The following is a 26,396-nucleotide window of genomic DNA, read 5'->3' on the forward strand; positions in this document are numbered from 1 at the left end:
AAAATGGCGGTTCGGGAAGGAAAGCGGGAATGCGGCGGCCAATCAGGGCCGCGAGCTGGGAGTTGGCGCGCGCGGGTGGGGGAGGCGGGGCTGCCGGGCGCCTCCGCGGGGAGCCGGGGCCGGGGCGCGGCTGCGCGGGGTCGCCCGGGCCGGGGGCGGAGGGGCGGCGCGCCCCGGGGCCGCCGGGGCTTCGGGGCCTGGCTCGGGGGATCTCTGCTGCGGAAGCGTGCGGGCCGCGTCCGGGGCGGCAGGCCGGCCTGACTGGGCTGATCGCGAGAACGCTAGGGGGCCTGCCTGGGTATTGTCTCCTCGGTTCCTTCCCGGAAAAGGGGGGCAGCCTGGCCCGGGAGGGGGCGGGCGGCTGGTGGCAGAGAAGTTTCTATCCCAGGAAGTCGCTACCTACAGTGTGTCACCGAGCTTGAGAGCAATGACTAGATGGGTGGTCTCCTATAGGTTCCAGAGACCGTGCTGGGGGTGAGTCCTGAAACTGCCGTATTTCTCAGGACCCCGTGGATTGTAAGTTGCACCGAAAGGAAGAAGAGCCTACGACGTTGAGGGTTCACGTCACCAAAGACGAATCTATGTCCGGACCTGTCAATATAGGGGGAGATGTGTGTGCGCGCGCGATTTCCAGGCCTGTAAATGCGGAGGTGTGCGAGAAAGCAATCATAGAGGAAATACGGTACTGCCCGGTCCAGACTTGTAAGCGTGGGGGGCGTGTGTGTGTGAGTGTGATAATAGAGGAAGCACGGTGTTGCCCAGCCCAGACCTGTGAATGTAGATGTGTGTGCGTGTGTGTGAGAGAGAGATAATAGAGGTAGTATGATATTGCCAGTCCAGACCCGTGACTGTGGGGCGATAGTAGAGTAAATACGGCAATGCCCAATCCAGACCCTTAAGTGTAGGGGTGTGTGAGAGAGATAATAGAGGAAACACGGTATTGCCCGGTTCAGACCCGTAAAGGTGGGGGAGATCGTACAATAAATACGGTATTGCCCAGTCCAGACCCTTCTCCCGGAGTTCTAGGCCAGCTGCGCAGATACCTTTTAAACTCAACATTTCAAAACCGGAACGCAGTATTTTCGCTTCTCAATAGCTCCCTCTTTCTGTGTGTGATTCCCTTGCTTTCTTTTCCCTACTCCTCACCACTGTAAGCCAATCCTGTCTTCTCTACCCTCAAATTTCATATCAATTTCCCCACTGTTCTGATGCCACTCAAATCCTGTCCGTGCACCCTTTTGCTTGGATTTGGAAGCAGCCTCTCACCGGCCAGGTGGCTTCCACATTGCCACCCCCATCCCCTGCTACAGGCACAGCAGCCAAGGTGATTTTTTTTTTTTTTTAAGTTATCAGATTGGGTACTCTTGCTTAAAACCCTCCAGTGGTTTCTCTTCATACTTGGAATAAAATTCAAAATATTTACAGTTCATGGGGTAACCGGGTGTCTCAGTGGTAAGTCTCTGCCTTCTGCTCAGGTCATGATTCCTGGGTCCTGGGATTGAGCTCCACATCCAGCCCTCAGGGGTTTCTGCTCAGCAGGGAACCTGCTTCCCTTCCTCTCTCTCTCTCTCTCTCTGCCTGCTTGTGATCTCTGTCAAAAAAAAAAAAAAAAAAATCTTAAAAAAAAATTTATGGTTCATAAAGTCCTATGCAATCCAGTTGTTGACAGTCTCACCTCTCTGACACCTGTGGCTGTTGTGGCCACACAAGCCTTTGATGTTCCCCCAGAAAGCCAGGTTCATTCCCACCTTTGAGCTTTTTGCTTTTTTTTTCCTGCCAGGACCACTTTTCCCTCAGAATCTTCAAACGATTTGCACTTTCACATCATTTAGCTTTATGCCTAGGTGCTTCTGCTACCTCCATAATACCACCACTAGGCCCTTCCTATCCTTTTAAATTCATTCATGCGTTCATTCAAAAGTGTTTGCTGAGCACCTACCTCCCCCTCATCACTAGGAGCTAGAGATCAGAACTATGTCTCTGCAATCTTCAAGCTTGCATTCTGGTCAAAACAATGAACAAACAAGTGAAAATGCTGAATGATGAATTGTGATTAAAAATAAAACAGGTTAAAGGAGATAGGAAGTAACCAGTAGGGGAGATGGGATCTTATTTTACGTATTTGGTAACTGTTAATACGATGACATTCGGAAAGAGACCATAAATAAATAAGAACACTGGAGGAAGACTGGATAAATTCTAAAGAATTCTTTTAAGTATTGAATGTGGGGTATTAGAGGCAGAGAGGAGTCAGCAATGACTTTTGGTTTTTGGTTTAATAACCAGAAGAACCAAGTAGCTAGTTACTAAAGGATGAGAAAGACCTTAAGAGTCGGGGATGGGAGGGAAGGGCTTCTTTGTTCTTTGGGGGTGGGGAATGGAAAGGGGAATCAATGGTTTTGTTTTGGACGGACTAGGTTTGAGATTCCTATTAATCTAAGTGGAGAATCAGAATAGATAGTTGAATGTGAGAGTCTGGCATTCAGGGGAAGAAGCCCTAGTCAAGACATAAATTTAGCAGTTGTCAACGTGTAAATGGTATTTAAAGCCCTGAGTCTGGAAGAGATTATTAACAGTGAATATTGGTACAGATGAGGAGAAGGTCCCGATTATACAGTGGAGCTCTCCGGTGTTTAGAGGTTCAGGAGAGGAAGAAGAACCAGCAAAGGAGATGAGAAGGAGTTACTGTAGCCAGAGATGCGGGAGGAGAATCTTGGGTTGTGTGACTTGTGTCTCAGAAGGCAAATGATGAAGAAGTGTCTAAAAGGGAGAGAGCGATCACTTGGGTCAGAAGCTGCCAAAAGGCCAGGCAGGGTGAGAAGTGAGAATTGCCCATTAGACGTAACAAGGCTGAGTTACCAGTGGCACTGACAACAGCTGTTTCTGGGGAGGTGGCACGCAGAAGGTGCCAGGAGTGGGGTTCTAGTGAGACAGGTAGGCAAGGAATGGATTCAGACACTGTCCAGGAATTCTGCCGTTAAGCGGAGCAGAGAAATGGGAAGTAGCTCAAAAGGAGTTTGGTGTTGAAGAAGGAAGGTATTACCAGATGTTTATGTGATGATGGGAATGAATCAGTAGAGAGTGGAAAGTTCGTGCTGAAAGAGAGGGAGGGGCCGGTCTCTGTAAGTGGATGTGGAAGCCGAAGTTAGGGTGCCAGTTAGTTATGGGGGACCAATACCTGTGAAAGGAAGGGGGAGATGCAAGGTTGGGCAGAGGAAGAGGCCAAACTGCGGCAGACCTGACAAAGCCTTAGCGCATCCCATGGGGAGCTCTGGAGTGTGCGCTGCTCTTCATAGTGTGCTTCCTCGTTGGGCTTTTATAACGCCGCTTTGCTCAGTCACTGCATGCAAGCTGCCCCACGAAAGGCATGACTTTAGGCAAAGTGACTCCATGGCTACGGCAGACCCCAGGGCGGGGGTGGGGGGGGGGGGGCTCTGCAACTTGGTGGCAGGCCTTTCCTTGAAGGGAGATCTGGGTGGCCCATCTCCGTGTCTACCACAGATAAGAGGAGACAGGTTCTGGTACACAGAGTAGGGGTTGTCCTTAGATGGGACAGTGGGCAGTTTCTACACAGTAACAAGAGGGAAGGTAGAGCTTATGGGTATTGACTCTGGGTGGAGATTGGCACAAGTAGTGGAGTTTTAGAAGTTCTTATTCCTTGTTCATAGCAGCAATGTCCAAGATAGCCAAACAATGGAAAGAGCCTAGATGTCCATCAACAGATGAATGGATAAAGAAGATTGGTATATATATACAATGGAATACTATGCAGCCATCAAAAGAAATGAAATCGTGCCATTTGCAACGACATTCGTGGAACTAGAGGATATTATGCTGAGCGAAATAAGTCAATTGGAGAAAGACAACTATCATATGATCTCCCTGATATGAGGAAGTTGAGAGGCAATGTGGGGGGCTTGGGGGGTAGGAAAAGAATAAATGAAACAAGATGGGATCAGGAGGGAGACAAACTATAAGAGACTCTTAACCTCACAAAACAAACTGAGGTTTGCCAGGGGGAAGGGTGTAGGGAGAGGGTGGTGGGGTTATGGACATTGGGGAGGGTATGTGCTATGGTGAGTGCTGTGAAATGTGTAAGCCTGACGATTCACAGACCTGTACCCCTGAGGCTAATAATACTTTATACGTTAATAAAAAAATAAAAAAAAGAAGTTCTCATTCTTTTAAGTTTCTCAGTGAAATCAGGAGCCAGATCACCATGAGTGTGGAAGAAGACTGTTGGAGCTTTCAGGAGAGGCTAGTCATGTCGGAGAATGGGAAGCATGGATTAGGGAAGGTAGTATGGTTACCAGCTTACTTCAAGGTGGACCCAGTGAGATGGGTGGCCATGAGATCAAAGGAAGGACTAGTTAGGATTAAGGCTTTTGTCCAGCTGCATTCCTCTACTTGTGAGTAGCTCTGAAGATGGCAAAGATTTGGGTTTAACCAGGTTGGGATTTTACCAGCCAAGTACGAAGACAGGAAAGAAGGGAAATGAGGTGAAGAAATGGACAGGACACTGAATGTAATGATGGAGGGTGGAATCTGAGCTGAGCAGGGAGGAAAATAAGGCAACGAGAGACTTGGTGAAAATGCGGCAAGATCCAGAATTTCACTACTTGGGATTCCTGGGTGGCTCAGTCGGTTAAGTGTCTGCCTTTGGCTCAGGTCATGATCCCAGGACACTGGGATCAAGTCCCGCATTGGAGTCTGCTTCTGCTTCTGCCTTCTGCTCCCCCTGCTTGTGCTCTCTCTCTCTCTCTCTCTGACAAATAAATAAAATCTTAAAAAAAAAAAATAGAGGGGCGCCTGGGTGGCTCAGTGGGTTAATGCCTCTGCCTTCGGCTCGGGTCATGATCCCGGGGTCCTGGGATCGAGCCCCGCATCGGGCTTGCAGGGCTCTCTGCTCCGTGGGGAGGCTGCTTCCTCCTTTCTGTCTGCCTGCCTCTCTGCCTATTTGTGATCTCTGTCTGTCAAATAAATAAATAAAATCTTTTTTTAAACAAAGAGAATTTCATACCTAAAAACTATCTTGTCTTCCCCGCTAAAACGTTAGCTCCTTGTAGCTGCCCAGACTGAATTATTCATCACAGAATTCTCAGCCTCTGAAGTAGTGCCCAACACCTAGTAAGTGGTTAATAAACAGATGCTGAAGGAATGCATGCCAGACGCGTTAAACTCATTACGAAGGGCAGAATGCTTTTTGTTCAATGTGACGAGAAGATATATGAGGACAGGACAGGTTATTTCAGCAGAAGTTCACTCAACAGCAGTTCAGCATTTTGGTTAACCTCAAAGGTTTATTCCTCATGCTATAAAGCTCACTGTCTGTGGAGGCAGCTCCCAGGGCTTCCCTCCTTGTGGCTTACTCCTTGCTCTAGGCTACTTTTGGTCCTGTGGTCCCACCGTGCCTGGAGTTCACAGTGGTAGGGGAAAAGCTCAGGAGGAGAACTCATTTCTGCTCTTCTGGGGTTCTGCTCATTGGCCAAGGACCAGACAAGTCACCAGACCCCACTGAACTGCAAAGAATCCGGGCAAGATGGCGACACCTAAGGAAGAATTGGTGAGCATTGCTGTCTCTGCATTTAAGGGGCTGATAATTGCAACCAGCAATCGAGAAAAATTTTACATACACTGCCCACATATATCTACCTTTCTCATACACATATCTAGCCCTTCCTCATGCATATCTGACTTTCCTAGACTGTAAGCTTCATGGGCCCATGCTATTTATTATTCTCACCCAGTTCCTGGCACGGTGCCTGACACAGTAAATACTTCAGAAATATTTGTTTAATTGAAATGAACCCTTTGGGGGCACCTGGGTGGCTCAGTGGGTTAAAGCCTCTGCCTCCGGCTCAGGTCATGATCCCAGGGTCCTGGGATCGAGCCCCACGTTGGGCTCTCTGCTCTGCAGAGAGCCTGCTTCCCTTCCTCTCTCTCTGTCTGCCTCTCTACCTACTTGTGATCTCTCTCTGTCGAATAAATAAATAAAATCTTTAAAAAAAAAAAAAAAAAAAAAAAAAAAAAAAGAAATGAACCCTTTGGGTTCTCAGGGGCATGAGTCTGTTGTCTGAATGCTATTTAAAGACCTTCCAGGAATATCAGCTCAGTAAATTAACATGGCTTGTGTAAACGGACGACCAGATTCTTATTTAAACCTGGTCATAAACATAAATATAGCCACACATTTGGTCCTTCTAAAAACAAGATATCATACTCTATTTTGGTAGAAAGAGTTAGCCAAAGTACACAGCTTAGTAATTTGAGATTAGGTTTGAAAATACGTGATGGCAACAGCTGGGTGATAAACTAGATAGTCCAGCTCTGACAATGGCCAGGGAAGACCATTTGAGGTAAGCAGTAGGAGAAGGTGAGGGAAATGGTGGTGAGATTATAAAAGTTGGAGGACAAAGGATAAGTGATTAACAGATTTTGGCCCTGGTACCCAATTTTGCTCTATATTTATCAAGTAGTGTCTGTAACACGATGAATGAATATATCCCTATCAGTTGTTCCACTGAATGGAACCAAAGAAATAGAAAAGCACGGAGTTTTGGTATTATTTTCGTCGTTCACTGTAAACTAGGGAAATCAGCTCTGGTGAAGCAGGCGTTTGTGCTTATGGGTTAATAATCAGTGCTTACGTATTGCAAGGAACACTGGATGTGGTACATAAACAATAAATTCTGGTACAATGAAAAGAAATTTTAGGGGTGCCTGGGTGGCTCAGTGGGTTAAAGCCTCTGCCTTCCGCTCAGGTCATGATCCCAGGGTCCTGGGATCTGCCTCATCTGGCTCCCTGCTCGGCAGGGAGCCTGCTTCCTCCCCCCCCCCCCTCTCTCTCTGCCTGCCTCTCTGCCTGCTTGTGATCTCGGTCTGTCAAATAAAGAAATAAAATCTTAAAAAAAAAAAAAAAAGAAAAATTTAAAAATATTTTTTTAAAAGGAAAAAAGTCTTAGATTAATACTTCTAAAAAAAAATAATCAGTGCTTAGATTATATTTAATACCACCTCTATGGGCCAGATCAGAACCTCAGAGGCAGTAAAGTGTTTTCCACGACAAGCTGGCTAGAATCATCACCACTGTCCCAAGATTGTGGAAATGGGGTGTTCTCTTAGGTAGTAGGTATGTCTCGATCATACCCATGTTTGTCATTCTCGATTGGCTCCCATTCCACATAGGACTGAATTCAAACCCGCAACAAATTGCATGACATTTTGAGGCTAAGTTTACTTGTCCAGCTTCATCACCTTCTCTTCCTTGCTATTTACACAGGCAACCTATCTTTTTTTTTCCTTTTTTTCTCCCTCTCTTTCTTTCCTTAAAATTTAATGGGGTTTAGCTGGCATGTAATCAAATGTACGTAAGGAAAGCATCCCGGGGGCACCTGGCTGGCTCAGTTGGTAGACCAGGTGATTGTTGATCTCGGGGCTCTGTATTTGAGCCCCATGTCAGGGGTAAGGTTTACATTAAAAAAAATGATAATGATAATTTTAAAAGGAAAGTATCCTATCTGATGAGTTTTGTTTTTTTTTTTAAGATTTATTTATTTGACAGAGAGAGATCACAAGTAGGCAGAGAGAGAGAGAGGGAAGCAGGGTCCCCAGCAAGCAGAGAGCCCAATGCGGGGCTGCATCCCAGGACCCTGAGATCATGACCCGAGCTGAAGGCAGAGACTTAACCCACTGAGCCACCCAGGCGCCCCTCTGATGAGTTTTGACCTACGTTCACAGCATGGAACCGTGACCACAGTGAAGACTGGGAACATACCCACCACCTCCAAGTTTTTTGGTGCCCCTTAATTTTGCTACCCTTTCATCTCTCCAGTCTCTACTCCTGGACCATGACTGATATCCTATCTGTCACAACAGAAAAAAAATACAGGGGCGCCTGGGTGCCTCTGCAGGTCATGGTCTCAGGGTCCTGGGATCGAGCCCCGAATCGGGCTCTCTGCTCAGCGGGGAGCCTGCTTCCTCCTCTCTCTCTCCCCACCTCTCTGCCTACTTGTGATCTCTCTGTCTGTCAAATAAATAAATAAAATCTTTTTTTTTTTTTAAAGAAAGGAAAAAAAATTACACCCAATGCTGAAATCGTCCTATAAATTTTATTTTGAATTTAGACTTTTAGAAGTAAGATATTTCTTAATGAGCCAGAGAAGGCTTGAGCAAAGTATTTATCCCATAGGCATTTTCCATTTACAAAATTAAATTTAAAATAAATACCTCCTTGTAAATTAGGAAAAGAAAACTGCCCAGCCACTTCTCAATTTAATGCAGTAGTTCTGATGTGGGATGGGGTTGGGAATTTTGCCTGCCGGGGATTTGACATTGCCAGGAGACAGTTCCAGGCGTCACAACTTGGGAAGAAGCTGCTGGCATCTAGTGTGTAGAGGCCCAGGATGCTGCTAAATATTGTATAATACACAAGGCAGCCCTCACAACAAAGATCTATCTGTTTCAAAACCTCAGTGTTGCCCTGATCGAATGCAATGCATTTTCTTTTCCTAGTTCTCTGCAAAACTTCTCTCATCAAGACCAGCAATCATCCCCAAATAGGCAATTGGAAGGCTTCTTTTGAATAGTCCTATACTATTGCTTAGTTTCTCTACAGCATTTGACACTGCTTACTATCCCCTTCTCTTTTTTTAAAGTTTATTGATTTTTAAGCAATCTCTACACCCAATGTGGGGCTCGACCATGTGACCTTGAGATCAAGAGACTCATGTTCTACTAACTGAGCCAGCCAGGAGCCCCACCATCCCCTTCTTTCAAAAACCCTTCCTCTTGCACGGCAGTGTCCTCACATGACATTGCTTTCTCTTGGTTCCTCTCCTCTGCTGGCTGTCTTGCATCTGTTGTTGGTGTCCTTCAGGGATCCCTGTAGGCTCTTGGTTCTTTCTTTACACATGATTTCTCTGGGTACTCTCATCCATACCCGTGGTATCAATGACCTCTAGATCGATAAAAGTCCAAATCAATGTATTTAGCAACATACTTTCTCTTTGATACTCATCAATGATTTTTTTCAAGATTTTATTTATTTATTTATTTATTTATTTATTTATTCGACAGAGAAATACAGTGAGAGAGGGAACACAAGTGGGGGGGTGGGAGAGGAAGAAGCAGACTCCCTGCTGAGCAGGGAACCCAATGTGGGACTCAATCCCAGGACCCTGGGATCATGACCTGAGCCAAAGGCAAGTTGCTTAATGGACTGAGCCACCCAGGTGCCCTATACTCACCAACTATCGGATTTCTTCACTCAATATTCAGTCAATACCCAAATCAACATATCTAGCAAAGCTAGCAAAGCTAGCAAAGCTTTCCAGCAAAGCTCTAGCAAAAGCTCCCTAGAGCTTTCTCTAGCAAAGCTCCCTCCTTTCTATTGATTCATTTCATTGCGTTGTTGTCCACCTTGTGGCTCAGAATTCACTATTTGAAATCATCTTTGGCTTCTCCCTTTTCCTAACTCCTCATGTCAAGTCTTCTGGATTCTAAATATCTACATGTCCTACACACCCCTCCTTATCTCTCAGGCCATATTAGCTCTCTCCCTCACTACTGTCATAGACTCCTTTCTGGTCTCTGCCTGAAGCCTTCACCTCACTGCAAAAACTAGTCACCAAACAAGGAATAATCTTGCAAATTCTACAAACTAGCTAGTGCATTTGTCTGGCAAACATAAATTCAGCTGCCATGACTCAAATCATTGCCTTCTCCATGAAACATTCCTTGTGTTTCTGAAGTTGAGACGACTTTTCCCCCTGCACTTTGTTCTCCTAGTACTTTGTTCATATCTTTATTACAGCACTGATGAAATTATATTGTAATTATTTATGTGTCTACCCTTACAGCAAACCTTCATTAAGTCTGCCTTAGACTAGAGCTCTTTCTGAAGAGCTGCCTTACTCTTGACTCCTCAAACACACTTTCCTTTTTATCCCCAATTCTGTGCCAGCTGCCATCTGCATAGTTACATGAAGAACTCTGGCAGGCATGTGTTTACATCATGACCCTGACCCCTCGTCCCCCCTGAGTGGCCATCTGACCCAGGGAAGGCTGGTTAATCCCCTCAATCTCAATGTGGAGTTGAGAGAGAGAGAGAGAAAAAGTGAAGAGGAAAGTAAATTAGGATAAGGGAAGAACAAAGATTCATGATTATATTTAATTCCCCATTCTAGATTGTTGAGGGAGCCTGTCTGTATCCATGCCTTTGGTTTCCAGGTGACAGACCTGCTACTGCATTTCTGTTACTGGCGACCATAGTATCCTAATTCATACATACACTGACTACGAATTCAAGGACGAGCCTAAAGGACAAAGATGAAAGTATGTTTGAGGAGTCAAGAGTAAGGCAGCTCTTCAGAAAGAACTCTAGTCTAAAGCAGACTTAATCCTTGGTCGTCTTTGTATATCCAGCACTCACTATTGAGATACAAAACAAAACTAGATAGAAAAATATTTGTGGAATGAATCAAGGAAAGAGGGAAGGAAGGAAAGAGAAGACAAACTTAGAGAAGAAGCAAATGAAAAAATGTGAAAATTGACGAGAGTAGAACTGGGGAGAGAGAGAGAAGGCAGCAAATTATCTTTTTTTTTTTTTAAGATTTTTATTTATTTATTTGACAGAAATCACAAGTAGGCAGAGAGAGAGGGGAAAGTAGGCTTGCCACCAAGCAGAGAGCCCTATGTGGGGCTTGATCCTAGGACCCTGAGCTCATGACCCAAGCTGAAAGCAGAGGCTTAACCCACTGAGCCACCCAGGCACCCAACACTAAATTATCTTAAAATAAACAACAACAAGGGCGCCTGGGTGGCTCAGTCGTTAAGCAGGTGCCTTGGGCTTGGGTCATGATCCTAGGGTCCTGGGATCTAGCCCTGTATCAGGTTCCCTGCTTGGTGGGAAGCCTGCTTCTCCCTTTTTCACTCCCTCTGCTTGTGTTCCTCCTTTCACTCTGTCTCTCTGTCAAATAAATAAAAATAAAATCTTAGAAAAATAAACAACAACAAAGACTACTGAAGAGCGTGATCTAGGGGCAAAATGTCTGACTGTCCTGGGGTGCCTGGCTGGCTCAGTGGGGAGAACCTGCTACTCTTGACCTCAGAGTTGTGAGTTCTGACCCCACATTGGGTGTTTCCTTAAAACAATTAAGGAAAAATGTTTGCCCATCTTGCTCTGGCTCTGCTGACCTAAGGTCAACCTGCTTTCCCCTCCCCCCCTTTCACCTATGCCTATTTGCTCTCAGAAGGTGGGGAGGGGCCAGCATGAGTCCCAGTGCCTCCCAACAGCCCAGCCTGGGCACTCATGCCTTTCTTTAGACCTGATTACGGCTCACCAGGTTGCAGCGAAGTAACGGAGCTCCCAGCCATCAATGTCTAGACCTCTGCAAATCCAGAGAACATGGCCCAGCAGAACTAGCGTGAACTTTGATTTCAGACAGATGGGTTCAAATTGAGGAAGGTCACAAAATGATTAGATGGTAGGCGTGGGCGGTAATAGGAATCAAATAATTCAAAAGGAGAAGGGAGCTGCGGTGGGAACATGCTTGTCTGCTGTCACACAGTAGGACCTTTAGAATCTATATCAAAGTGATTCCTGTGTGTCAAATTCTCCTTTATTCTACTAGTCAGTTACAAATCCACGTGCTTTCTATCCCTGAACTGTATGAGTCACTGTATAATAAAATGTTTCCCAAACAACATTTTTTATCTCTGATGTCCATTTCCTTCCGTCGCGTGTCACTGCTTCCCACCGCCACTCGGCTCTCCCTCCAGGAGTCTCTTCAGGAAACGTTTGTCTCTCGGGGGGGTCTTGTCATAGGACTGACCTTAGATGCCTCAAAGGCATGAAGATCTGGAAAGGGTCTCACTGAGCATGTGTCCCTTTCAGAGCTCTTCCCATCCCTCCCCCGACCCTCATGTGTTCTCTGTTTGCAGCCCATGATCTTTCTCAAGCAAAAAGCTGATCTCATCGTGACCTGACATTACAGTGCCTCCCTCTTGTCTGTGGAATCAAATGCATTTTAAAATATGGTTTGCGGACTCTACATGATCTCGCCTCTTTTTACCCTCTCTAGCAGCGTCTCTCCATTCTTTCTTCCAACCACGGGCACTCCCTCCTCCAAAAAAAAGAATCCAACAGCCATAATGAGCTTCTTGAAATACATTGATTTGCCATGCTCTTTCTTTTCTCTCTCTCTCTTTTTTAAAGTTTATTTATTTTTTAAGTTAATTTATTTTTTAAATTAACATGCAAAGTATTGTTTGTTTCAGCGGTACAGGTCGGTGAATCATCAGTCTTACACAATTCACAGCACTCACCATAACACATACCCTTTCCAATGTCCATCACCCAGACACACCACTCCCCCCAACCCTCAGTTTGTTTTCTGAGATTAAGGGTCTCTTATGGTTTGTTTTCCTCCCCAACCCATCTTGTTTCATTCTTTCCCTCCCTTCTCCCCACGAATCCCCACCCTGCCTTTCAAATTCCTCATATCAGAGAGATCATATGATAATTGACTTTCTCTGATTGACTTATTTCGCTTAGCAAAATACCCTCTATTTCCATCCACGTCGATACAAATGGCAGGATTTTGTTTTTTGACGGCTGCATTATATTTATATATATATATATATATATATATATATATATATATATATATCTATCTCACATCTTCTTTATCCATTCCTCTGTTGATGGACATCTAGTTTCCTTCCATAGTTTGGCTACTGTGGACATTGCTGCTATAAACATTCCAGGGCATGCCCGTGCTCCCCCCTTACTAGGAAACTCCCCTGTCTCTAGCCATGTTATATTCACTCTTCAGGTCTCACCTTAAAAGCCACATCCTCCTGGCTTCAGGTACAGTGCCCTCCTTGCGTGCCACCTGCCATCAGAACATCTGCTTTCAATAATAGCCTGTTCACCTGTATAGCCCTCTGTTCAGTTCCTTGAGGTTAGGGATGTTGCCTTTCTTGTTCACTGTTCCACCACTAGCACCCGGGAGTATCTGCAGCTAGCGAACATTTGATAAATATCGGCAGAAGAAATACAAAGGCCGGAGTCTCTTTAATAGCGATTTACATTTTCCCTCTGTAATAAACTAGTTGCTTCTTAAGGTAATTCCTGGCATCATTTAAGTTGTCACTGGCGTGACCGACTATGAATAATGCTACACTTCCTCTAACCTACTCCATAAATACAGATATTGATAGGCAAATGAATGAATGAACCCATGGAATGCCACTTAACAAAGCACCCTCCACATTCCCAATAGGGATTATGTCACTCCCAGCCCCTGCATGTTAATGACACAGTGATGTTTTCCCAGATGCCTTCCCATGGTTCTTATCTCTCATGGTATTGGGTATGCTCTGCCCAGTGCTAGTTCGTCGGCCTTAGAACTCTCTTTGAATACATCCGCCTGCTCCTTCCCAGAACTTTGGCTTCAGAAGTGTCTCTCCTGAGAAACGGAGGCTGCAGACGTGCTCAGTAACCAAAGCCAGGTGTAATGAACTGCTCCCGCCTAGACTTGGGGCCCTAACAGGTGGCAGGTATCCGCAGTGCTGGCAGAAGAGACCTGCCTTGTCTTGCACAGCTGAACACAGCCTTCCCGAGGCCGATCTGAAGTTGCGGCAACCCAAGTTTAAATAGTGGGGACGTCTACATTTTGAAAACAGGAAAATGGAAGGAGTTCTTTTGGAAAAATGAAAATGCCTGGCCGGAGAGCCTCAGAGCACACGCTCCAAGAATATCAAGCGTTCAGTGCTGTTGTGGGAAAGGCCAGCGGGGATGGAGGCAGGGACGATTGGAAGTGGTGCCTCCCTTGAACCTCATTGGGTAGATCCAAGATTTTAAAAGGGTTCCTCTGAGATCGCCCAGCCCCAGGATTTCAAGGACCACCGTCGCCGCGGGTTCCGAAAGAGAGCGCGTTTCTGGGTGAGGTGTGTGCGTGCACGCGCTGGGGGAGGGAAGGCTCGGGAGAGGGGCCACCGCTCTCCGGAGTAAACAGCAGGGGGAGAAGGGGAGCGCGGCGGAGGGCGGCCGCAGGGGGATGAGCGGGCGGGCGCCGGGGGCGAGGGCGGGAGGAGGGGGGCCCGGGGCGCGCGGGGCGGCGGGGAGCTAGGAGACCCGCGCGCCTCTGATACCTGAAGCGCCGCCCGGAGGAGCTGACAGCGGCCCCTCCCTGCGTCCCCGCTCCGGACTCGGACCTCGCGCGCAAGGTAAGCAGGGGCGCGGCGTGCGCTCTCCCCCGAGGGCTGCCGGGCCAGGCGCACCAGGTGCCGGTTCGGCCTCTCTGGCTCGCGCCCGCTCCGGCGTCCTGCGCGCGGGGCGAGCGCCCGGCCGGGGTGGGGGTGGTGGGGGTGGTGGAAGGGCGGGCAGCGGGGACTCCGACCCTCCGCCAGCTGCGCTGGACCCCCGTCTCCTCTCCCCTTACCCCTTCTCTTGTGCCCCCCCTCCCCACGGCAGGCCCCAGAACCCGCCTCCCGGGCTCGTAGGGAGAGGGTGGGAGGGCAGGCGGGCGGTCTCGCCCCTTCTCCAGGTGTGTGGCGCAAGCACCCGCGCACGGTTCTCCCCTAGACTCTGCAGTAATTTCCAGGTCGGAGTATCGCAACTGCTCTTCTTCCAAAACATTACCCCCCCCCCCACCTCCTGTTTCTAGCCTAACTTTGCCGGGGGTGTTGGGGTGGGGGTGGCGATGATGACCCTTGGTTCAAAGTAGGTGTGCCGTCTGGTCTTTCCTATCAGCAGCGAACAAAAGGTTGAGGTTCTTTGGTTTGGTTTTGGTTTTGGTTTTGGTCCCCCCCCCCCGCCCCGAAAATTAAATACTGTGATGAGTTTTGTAGGTTTTCTGGGGACTGCGCTGTGACTAGAACTTTATCACAGCCTAAAGCAGTAGGTCCTACTCAAGCGCTCAGATACCAATTCAGAAGGAGTGAGTGTTGCGGGGAGTAGGGGGTGGTGGTGGGGGGGGAGGTGCACACGCAGGCTTCTGTGCATTTAAAAAGCACGCCCGGGGATTGCGATGTGCACCCCCCCCCCCAATCTCTTCAAAGTATCTTAAAGGTCCGCAGAAGTGGGAGAGGGGATACCCAACCAGCGGGAAGCATCACCTGGAGAATAAAAACAGAGCGAAAGCTGGTTTCTTTCTTGCTGATGACTTTGGTGGGGTGGTTGGTTCTGAGTTGGCAGTTTTGGGAAGGGAGGGTTAACGTTGGTTTGGAACTCAGACAGAGGGTGGAGAGAAATACCATACTTCTAAGAGCCCTTGTTAAAGAGCTAGCTTTTAAACATCAGGTTTTTTCAATGTAAGAATTCCTTCAGAAGTACTCTGGCGATTAGAAAGGACTGAGGCCTATTCCCATGGAAATCAGAAAATCTTCCTTTTCTGCGCTTGCATGGACTTTCTGTCAATGACCACTGTTGTCTTTACATATTGGTTACTTTAAAGCCAAAGATCCAAATGCACTATATCTCTGGGAAAACAGAAGGAAGAATAGACATATAAATTAATTTAGATTCTGTTCACATTCCTAATTACTTGAACCAAGCTCTTCTACCCTGAGTTGGTTGAGAGTGTCTGTACGTTATATTGTGTTTGAATTTATACAGATTCTGAATGTTTCTCCATTTTGCACTTTGTCATGCATACATTTCTGCTGCTTTTTGTATATATCTGTATCTGAACTGTTCTAGGTACCTACCGAACTCTCAGAGTAACTACCAGGGAAAAGAAATGTTTTTATTTTATCTGTCTTTGGAAAATTGAGGTAAAGGACTCCTTGAAAAAAAATACTGTTCCTTTGGTATACCTATTAAATCATACCACCTTTTTATGAAATGAAATGCTCATTATAAAACAGGAATGGGTATTTGGTACCTGCTTTCAAGGATATTAAGGACAAGTAGGAGACTGTCTGTAAAGCATTTTGAACTTTTAAGAAAAGAGTCACTGTCTAGGTATTGAGCCAATATGATTGTTTTCCTGGCAAACTTTTCCTCCTTTCTAAAATTAACTTCCCCCTAGGAAAAAGAGTGCAGATGCACACGATTCAGCCAACCAAGTCGAGAAAATACTGTGTTTGAATTTTAAAAGTGACCTTAATTCATCCCTATAGATCTAGTGTTTGCAGCCTATGCCACAAAATATGCAGAAGTATTCACTGCTTGCTGACCTTTTCAAAGCACTGGCTTAATGAGGGGTGTTATGGACAGGGTACAATATTATGTTATGAGTATTCTTGGCTTAGGTCAAACGATTATCATTATTTTCCCAAGGTTTTTGTGTAGATGTGTGTGCACTGGGTCTGGGACTTACATAATTATGTATATATACGTAACACATGTTTTTAATAGGAACAAAACCCCACAATATTTTTCTCTGTGGCAGAACGCTGTAAGCATTAGGTTTTGATTACATTTTCATGGAAATTTTAATATGACAGAACTAAAAACTTCAAGGAAATAATTCCATAAAGATCTATTTGGAACTGAAGGCCTTTTTAATAAAAGATGTTTGGAGCCCTTAGCTGTGTGCTTAGCATGCGCAGAGCAGTCCTTTGTGACTAAGGGTGGTAGGTCCAAGTCTGGCAGCTCAGACAGCGGATGGTTAGCTCTTGCCACTCTTTTTTGTTTTTCAGACCTTCAATTTGGTCTGTAACTTGATGCTTCACTGATCCCCACACTCTCCCTGCCACGCCAGCTCACAGAGGAATTGCTGGCACTCTGAGTTTTTTTTTTCCCCACCCCATCAATTAGAACATGTTTGCATTGGTTGCAGAATGCAGTTACATTTTTAGCCCAGCATTCTGCGAAGTACCTTGAGCCACAGAGAGAGTAGCCTCCGTACAGCCTCGATCACAAACTGCCTTACTTAAATCAGGCTATATTAATTTCCCTTGATTCAGCTCTGTAGAAATAATAGAATCATAGAGTATTAAAATCAGAAGGCACTTTAGAAGCCATCCAGATTCTAATAATTTCTTTCTACAGTTGAATATTGAAGCACTCGCAAACCATAATCCAAACTTTGAACGTAGACATTACATTTTATATTCTTTCCAGTTCTTGTAGTACTGGGGAATTTGCTCATTCAAAATGAATTTATACATGAGTTCAATAAGGTAGGAAAGGCAGCAAAGTCAGTTGCCAATCTCAGCTAGCTTTCCTGTGAATCTCAGAGTGTCACCTTAAAGGCAACACAGGTCCTTGACAAAGGTGGTGACATACTTTATGCTAGTTCCTAGTGGCTGGGGACTGCTTCCGCTGACTGTGGAAGAAAAGGAGTGCCCTGAGAAGGACGAGTATATAGAGAGAAGGGTAGTGTGGGGGACCACGCAGTAGGGATGGGGACTGACTCCATTCCTGTATCGTTCAGGAATGGTTAGCCTTCAGAACGCCCCCTAGCGATTACAATCTGAAATAATGGAAGCAATCATTGGAGTTTATAGCCTTCAAAACCCTATTTAATTAAGGCTTGAATTTTGGAAGTCCGATTTCTTGATGTGTTTGTCTTTCAAGATCTTTAGTCTTAAAGATCTACCATCCCCAAGGTCCTAGCATTGAGACCTTTATCTTTTGTCACTTATAAAAGAATTTTCCTGATAGGTAGGCACCAATCTTAAAAAACCATATAGACTCCAGGGTAGTATTCTTGCCAATGGTATGTCTCACTGCCAATCATTTATTTATATTTATTTCTTCAAGCTATAGTTCACTTTATTTTTCTTGTATAAAACTATGTGGGGGGTCACAGCTGGAGTCTGAGTCCTCTGCACCCAGAAGTGTGAACTCTGGTGTGGGTCTTTACAAGATGGTCAGTGAATTTCTGATAGGGAGACTTGGTGAACACTGTCCCCTTCCAGAGGTCAGGGTGAGATAGCTTTAGGTCTTGGAGATGGCATCAAACGTAACCTTGGCAAAGTGTCTGTCATCAGTTTTGGCCATCATCAGTAGCTTCTTGGGCACGGGGCTGAGACAAATGCCAGTGCCTCTGGGGGTAGAGATGGGATGAACCAGCACAGCCACAACAGCCAGTCACTTTGCCTAGGACAGTGTGGGACTTGCTGATCTTTTCCCCAGTAGCCTTGCCACAGTGGGACGATGGAGAGCTTGGCCAGGGTGATGTCCCCACGGATGGCAGTGGCTACCTCCTTGGAGCACTTGACCCCCAGACATAGGTGTCCACTGTAACCTCCGATGGTAACAAATGCCTTGAACCTGGTCCACTGGGCTACATGGGTCTGCTTTTGGCACAGGCATGGTCTTCAAAACCTCATCCTTGAGGGATGCTCCCAGGAAGAAGTCAATGATCTCACATTCTTTGATGGGCAGGGAGAAGAGACAGATGTCCTCCAGGGATTTGATCTTCATGTCCTTGACCAGGCGGCCCAGCTTGGTGACAGAGATCTGCTCCTTGTCGTGGCCTTACCTCCTTGAGCTCCCTGGCCTCAGCCCCAGCCAGACTCACCGCCCCCATGGTCCCGATGCTGCTGCTGAAGCCTCAGGGGAAGCCAGCCCTACCTCCCATTCCAAGCCCACCTTCCCCACCCCTCCCCACTTTTCAAAAAAGTTCTTGTAGCTTACTGCTTCTTCCCCAACATACTTAATTAGTGCAGACTCCTCTTTCTTTTTGAAATCCTACTCTCCATGAGCATACTTTAGTCCTTGACCACTATTTTCTGGGAAACCATGTGAGCAGAAAGAGGTAAGAGTGTTTGGAATATTGTATATAAATGTGTATATAAATATATTTAAGTTTTCAAGTAGGCTTATGAAAAAGGCCAAGGACCATATCAGGCAATGGACTTTACATTTTGGCTTTGGAAAATAGGAGTATGGAGAGGACTGTCAAAATCGCCTCTGATCCCACTACCCAGACATAGCTACATCTCACACTTTGGCATAACTTTTCTAAGTTCATAACCTTTATGCATATGAACATATATGCATATATGCATGTTGTTACAGAATTAAGATTTTTTTTTCTATGCGTTGTTTATTTATTTATTTATTTATTTTTTTAAATTTTTTATTTTTTAAGTTTATTTATTTTTTTAAATTAACAATACAAAAATTGACCATGCTATTCAACATTTTTTCTTTCGCTGTCTGGACTATACTTTCTTTGCTCCTTCTTTTGAGATAGCTAAAAGGTATAGAGCTTAAAAAAAATTCTTGACATTTCCAACTATTGCTGCCTTTAAGGTTTTTGCTTTTTTTTTTTTTTTAAATAATTATGAGCTCGTTTTCCCTAAACAGTGCCAGGAAAAAATGATATTTAGCAGCTTTCTTTCTGTAAGGCAAGAAATTGGACACATTTACTATTTCTCTTTCTCTGTCCCCTCCATGTCCTAGTTTTATTGTTGAAAAAAAATCTAGTGATATAATGTAGGGTTATTAAAATCAAATTTATTATTGTTTCATAAATGCCAAAATAATCTTTTATAAAAAAATTTTTAAAAAAGATTTTATTTATTTATTTGACAGAGAAAGAGATCACAAGTAGGCGAGAGGCAGGCAGAGAGAGAGGAGGCAGCAGGCTCCCTGCTGAGCAGAGAGCCCGATGCGGGCCTCGATCCCAGGACCCTGGGACCATGACCTGAGCTGAAGGCAGAGGCTTTAACCCACTGAGCCACCCAGGTGCCCCAAAATAATTTATTTTTTAAGAAGAATTACTTTTTAACACTTTCTTTAAGGTTTATACCCATATTGACCAAATTTATTTAGTCTTAACTCTGTTTAAGGCATTCTACTGCTTATACCTGGTTAATAATGTTACCATTCCTCCAGCCTTAAATTCATGCCATAACAGATTCAAGTATATATTCAAGTAAAATTTTTAGGCCATATGTAGCTGAGAATGTTTTTAAGAAATTGCTTTCGGAAAGCCTTGAACAGATGAGATTACTTTCTGTTTTTCTTGCTTTATATAAAATGCTTGGGTCATAGTCCTTATCTCAAGGCTCTCTAGATAGGGCTTGACTGAATTCTAGCAATGAGGGTTGCAGAAGAAAAGTCTGGGGTATTTCTGATTGCTATTCTTTTGTAGGTAATCTGTTTTTCTTTTTTTTAAAGATTTTATTTATTTGTGTGACAGACAGAGATCACAAGTAGGCAGAGAGGCAGGCAGAGAGAGAGGGGGAAGCAGGCTCCCTGCTGAGCAGAGAACCCGATGTGGGGCTCAATCCCAGGACCCTGGGATCATGACCTGAGCTGAAGGCAGAGACTTTAACCCACTGAGCCATCCAGGTTCCTTGGTAATCTGTTTTTCTGTCTGGATGCTTAAAGCATTGTGTTCATTTCCCTAACACTAAAAAAAAAATAATAATAATAATTTTTTTTTTGGCCAGACTGTATCATGATAATAGTCTGTTTTATTTTTTCCCTGGTACTCTTTGAGTAGTGTTGATTTGAAGACTTAAAATCTATTTTTCATCTCAGTGTTCAATTCTTGTGATGATTTCTTTATTGATATCTTTCTTTTTGGAAACATGCATACATTTATGCATTCATTTCCCATATGTCATTGTTCATTTAATAAATGTAATCTTTTTTCCTTTTCTCTGAACATTGGCAGAGTTTCCCAAGCCTATCTTCTACTCTGTTGAGATTTTCAGTTATTTCCCATGTGTTACTCCTCCCATTGTAACTTGGGAGTCGGCATTGATATATTTGGTTGTCTTTCCTAATGTCAGATCCTTCCTACTTTGTGGTTACCTACCTTGGCTTCATAGCTATGACTCCCTTTTCCTTCTTACTGAGTCTACCGCATAGTAGATCCATCCATGTTTGGACTGTCCAGCAACTTTATGTACATCTTGTTTATGGTAACTCCTTAGAAGAGTCTCCTTTTGAAATACAGTCTTTTCATATACCTACTATTTTCTGTCTGTTTGTTCTGCCTTGAAGAAGTGCTCCACATGTGATGTGGAGCCCTGCTGGATTCCCCGGTTGGTGAAGCAAGGAGGTTGAAATGTGCTATGATTTACTTTATTATCTCAGAGAGAAAGGCAGGAGCAAGAGACTGATGGTATTAAAGAAAAGAGCCTTGGGTCTTCACAAAATTTTTTTTTAAATATATAATACTTGAACTTCATTAATATAGAAACTTTTGGGAACACCTGGCTGGGTCAGTCAGCAGACCAGCGGCTCTTGATCTCAGGGTTGTGAGTTCAAGCCTCATGTTGGGTGTAGAGATTAGTCAGAAAACAACAACAGCAACAACAAAAACTTTGTTTTCAACCACTTTTTTTTTATTTTTTAAAAGATTTTATTTATTTATTTGTCACAGACAGAGATCACAAGTAGGCAGAGAGGCAGGCAGAGGGAGAGGAGGAAGCAGGCTCCCTGCCAAGCAGAGAGCCTGATGCGGGGCTCGATCCCAGGACCCTGAGATCATGACCTGAGCCGAAGTCAGAGGCTTAACCCACTGAGCCACCCAAGCACCCCATGTTTTCAACCACTTTTATACATTACCTTGCGTTATCCTTAAAACAGTTGTTTTTGAGTTCAACGACCATGGCCTTTGGGTTCTGAAGATTGTGGGTTGAATACATTCCTTACCACTAGTTGTGGAAGCTTTGCAAATTACTTTAATGTCCCTAACCTCATTTCTTCACCTGGAAGAAGTAATGTTTACCACATAGAAAGGTACAGGTTACAGGCGATAATTACATAGGAATTGTTAGAACATAGTTTGTAGTAGAAGGCATGGGTGAGATGGCCCCAGGAGAGCCTGGAGCAGGAAGGACCTTCAACAGTGAAGCCTTGAGGAGGAAAAGCCAACAAAGGAGATGAGCAGGTGGCACCTGGGTGGCACAGTGGGTTGTCGCTCTCGGCCCGCAAGAACGACCCGCAGACGAGGTGAGTGGCAAGCTTCTTTTATTACTAATGCTAATGTACTAATGCTAATGGCGGCCGCGCCGCACCAAGCACTTACAGCAGTATATATGCACGCGCGTACGCCCCCCTATTTGGCCAATCATAACGCCGTGCACGCAGTGTCCTTGTGGACCCTTATGTAACCATACAGGACTCTATTGTTCTCTAGCGGTGATCATGCGTTTATCTCTTGGCTCCTGGAGCTGTGTGCGTCAGCCACGAGCGCATCCTCCTAGACTAATCATTCTCAGTTCCTCAATCTTCAGGCACTCCCGTCTACGTGACTCCTTGCATCTGCTGGATGGCTCTCCACAGCGGGTTAAGCGAACGACTTTTGGTTTTGGCTCAGGTCATGATCTCACTGTCCTGGGATCGGGCCCCATCTCGGGCTTTGCACTCAATCTGGAGTCTGCTTGAGATTCTCTCTCTCTCTCCTTCTGCTCATGCTTGCTCTCTCTCTCTCTAAAATAAATAAATGAAATCTTAAAAAAAAAAAAGAGAGAGGGATGAGTAGGAGTGGTCAGAGTGAAGGACAAAGATCAGAAGAGAGTGGAATCAGAGAATCAAAGGGAATTTAGATATTTCAGATGCATAGAACTCCCGTTAGTGTCATGCGCGTTGGGTTTGGCAGTTGGTTAGACTGATAGACTGACCTCAGACACAGACCCTTGGAGTGCAGAGAGGCAGTAGGAGGAGGACACCAGTGGGTTGATTAGCATGTGTGGGGAGGAAGATAGGAAGTGTAAACAGCCAGTGAAAACCTGTTTCTCCCTTAAGGGAAAGGGATAAGACAGGAAAGGAGAGAGAGAGAGGTCAGTAGCTAGATGGATACTCCAGACTGCAGATTGCGATTTCAAGAAATAGCAAAATTTCAGTAGAAAAAAGGTATGAAAGTTTGCCAAGTAAAAATTTTTTTTTTCAAGGAAGGACATTAAAAATATGACCATCTGATACCAACTTATTTCTGGAAAGAAAGAAAATATTGACATGAAAAAATGGAATACATTTAGCTTTATGAGAAGGTCAGTCTCTCGGTAAAGTGTTTTCTTTTTCCATCCAAGATTTACTTTTCCCACCCTGGGTTCAAGGTTCCACCTCTCTTCTCCTGTCGAGATCTGGCTTCGCCCATGGTCTTCTCTCTCAACTGTTTTCTGTCTCTTCTCTGTTGAGTCTCTCCCACGATTATAGAACTATGCCCCACTCCATCTTCAAACAAATATAGGTAAGAAGTGATGAGGACCTGCATGAAATCAGTGGCAAGAGGATGCAGAGAGTGGCCAGATAGGGAGGGAGCACTTATAAATAGCATTCATAGGACTTGGTGACTGATTGGAGGTGGCAGGTGGGCGGGAGGGAGGAACCTAGGGTGACTTCCAGGGTGATAATGCTACGTGGCGCTGTCATACAGGAGGATTGGGGCTGGGAGGACAAAACCCATGGACTCAGCCCAGCGTGCAGGGAGCCGGACGAGTTGGGAACTCTGCCCCCACCCCACAGCAGCCTTTGTCTTCTCTTGCTTCGTGTGTTGGAGTCTACACCTTGCTTTCTGCAATTATTTGCCTCTGAGGAGTTCAAGCCCTGCATGCAGGAGTTGGTAAGCTAACAGACTACGTGTATTTTCTACTGGAAAAAAGTAAAAATGAATCAAACGATAGAAATAGGAGTCCCCATGTCACGGGGTGTCTAGATGGATCCTTTTGAGTCTTCGGTTTTAGCTGTGACTCAAGACGGTAGAGGCCATATTCCGAAGTCAGATGTAAGACCACAGCGCAGAGTTGGAAGATGGAGAACAGGAAAATCAGCTTCACACTGGTTGTGATTAGCTCATTGGCCACTTCCAGCTGATAAAACAGGCCAGAGAGGCTAAGAAAATAATGATTAGAAGATCATTTTTAGAGAGTTGGGAGTGGGTTTGAGTCCCCGCGCCCGGCCACCTCGATAGAGGGTTATGAGGTCGTGCCTCTTCAACTCAAGTCTAGAGTAAAGGGTTTTCCACAGACCATTTAGAGTGTCTATGATTGGGAGGTGTCGTGGATGAGAGATTGGTGCCTGAGAAATCTAACGGACAAGAGACCGGCCAGCTCCTCTCCTTGTAGATCAACAGAGGTGCTGGTGCATTGTGCCATAATTCAAGAGAGCACAGACTTCAGGATTGTTCTCCAAGGACCAAAGGTACCCGACACTGAAGCTGAGGTCATCTCAGGTCATGTGCAAGAGGGCCACCTGGACCCCAGCAGGGTAAACTGAGGAAAGAGCCATCAGTTAGCATGTGCGCCAAGAGATCTGTAGGCGATGGGGGGTAGAGCTGAGGTTCTCTACCTCTCAACCCCCATTCCCCTCACCACCATCCCCAACCCTTGCTCAAGAGGAAAAAGTAACCTTTGAAAACCTACCAAGCTCACGGATGACCAGCGTTAGATTATTAATCAAGGGAGAATTTTCCTGCTGTCTCTTCCCTGTGGGCCTCCCCCAAGTCATCCCCACTTTGGTATCAGGAAGTGGCATAAACCTCTGTTAGCCAAAGAGAGAGGACTCTTTCCTTGTCCACCTTTCCCAAAGTGTTCCGTAAAGATAGATGTTCGGTAGATCACAGCTGTAGGGAGATGCTTAACTTTAGGTGAGCTGGAAGTCTGAGTGCTTTTTATGATGGGACACGTTAATTACAGAATGACGATCAATTTTGGGGATTTAGAGTGACTCGAGTGTCCTCATTATTTAAGAGGAGCTGAAAACGTCATGACAATTGTCCCGGATTTCACCCGAGGACTAGGGAAGAACAAACCTCACATCCTAAAAGAGGCCATGGAGAAAACAGATAAAGTCATTTTCTGATGCTATCCCACGAGTCCTGCTTGTTCACTGCGCACAGAAACCATCTGGGGCTTTTCAATGGTCCATAATTGACAAGAGGATGGAAGAGGAATGTGGGTTCTTCCAGGAATTAAACAGAAATGTCACGATAACTATTTTCATTTCTGAAAAGGATGCTAGGAGAATTTTAATCAGGCAATTAAAATATACATCAGGTAATTTAAGAATAAGGTTTGCAGTCTGTTTCACAGCTGGGGAAATGATCTGAGATACGGCCTTTGTGAAATAAGCCCAAAAGACATTTTCTCCCTTCTGTTTCCAAAGAATCACAGAAGCCATAAATGGCTAAGATTAATTGTTTGCCGTATTCTGCCATTGATCAATTTAAAAAAAAAAAAAAGAAGAAGAGAAAACATGTGTTCCTGTAAAACAATAAAGATAATGCCCATAAGCCAATACATTCTAGAATAAACAAAAATGCTAATGGATTTCTCTTTTCAGCTTTTGGGAATTTTTTTTTTTTTTTTTTTTTTTTAAAGATTTTATTTATTTATTTGACAGAGAGAAATCACAAGTACACTGAGAGGCAGGCAGAGAGAGAGAGAAGGAAGCAGGCTCCCTGCTGAGCAGAGAGCCCGATGCGGGACTCGATCCCAGGACCCTGAGATCATGACCTGAGCCGAAGGCAGCGGCTTTACCCACTGAGCCACCCAGGCGCCCCAGCTTTTGGGAATTTTAAAAGGGCTTTAAACTATTAGCTTCCATATTCCCAGAATTTGCCAAGTTAGTCAATGAAAGTCTTTAATGGTAAAGGAGTGAGGAGGGAACGATCTAAATAATGTTTCTATTAATGTATTCCTAAAAGTGGAAAAGACAACTTGAAAAATACGTATGATTCACCCATAAAGTATTTACACTGACCGAGGACAAGCGCAGTTTATTCCATAGAAGTGGAATTTGGGATCCAGAAGTAGGATATCAGATTGACCCAAATAGATGGAAGAAAGTGGTGACTTGGCACAAGGATATGAGTCATTCTGTGGGTCTAGAGGGAATGCAGCTGTGCTTTTAGGATCCCAAGGGCGATGCCACCTTGGTCCCCTTGAGCATGAGGATAAAATGTTACTCCCCTGATGTTGTTCCATTACCCTCATTATCAAGACTGGAGAGAGACTGGAGGGCTGAATCGCTACATTGTATCCTCAATGCTAATAATATGGTCAATGATACTGGAACAAAAAAGAAAAGACTAGAGAGAGAGTTGCCTGTTGGCTTTGAGGAGCACATTGCCACGCTGTGACGGGCCAAGTGACTAAGACTCTGAAGCAGGCGCTGAGTTGGGTGTTTTATGGCTGGGGAAAACTAATCTATCCCCCCATTTTCTCGAGTCTGTACTCTTGGCGTGATTACAAGCATATGCTGGGTATTCTGCTAGCCTCGTGTCTCTCAGCTTCTATACTGTGCACTAAATTTCTCTGTGTCCTGGGCTTTCTTCAGCATTATCTTGAATTTCTCGGATTCTCTCTTCAGCCGGCTGCACTGATGGGCTTTTGCTTTAATAATACAGTGGAACCAACAACCTGCAAACCTCAGCGGCTTGCAACAGGTATTTCTTTCTTGCTTAACCTGCACATGAGGGGCTGCTGGTTCAGGTGCACTGTCTTTGCTCCAGGCCGTGGGTCAAGTTCCGTGAGAC

The 26,396-nt window shown here is 45.1% G+C and overlaps 1 protein-coding gene across 1 annotated transcript in view; it reads left to right on the plus strand.

Annotated features, from left to right (window-relative positions):
* The first annotated feature begins 14,107 nt into the window (after nucleotides 1–14,107).
* Nucleotides 14,108–26,396, plus strand: part of RNF144B (ring finger protein 144B) — a 170,630-nt gene continuing 158,341 nt past the window's right edge. The window contains exon 1 of the mRNA XM_059179433.1: nucleotides 14,108–14,229. The gene's annotated coding sequence lies outside the window, so the exon portion shown is untranslated. The remainder of the gene's footprint in view (nucleotides 14,230–26,396) is intronic.

The sequence above is a fragment of the Mustela lutreola genome, chromosome 6 (genome assembly GCF_030435805.1).
Source record: "Mustela lutreola isolate mMusLut2 chromosome 6, mMusLut2.pri, whole genome shotgun sequence".
NCBI lineage: Eukaryota > Metazoa > Chordata > Mammalia > Carnivora > Mustelidae > Mustela > Mustela lutreola.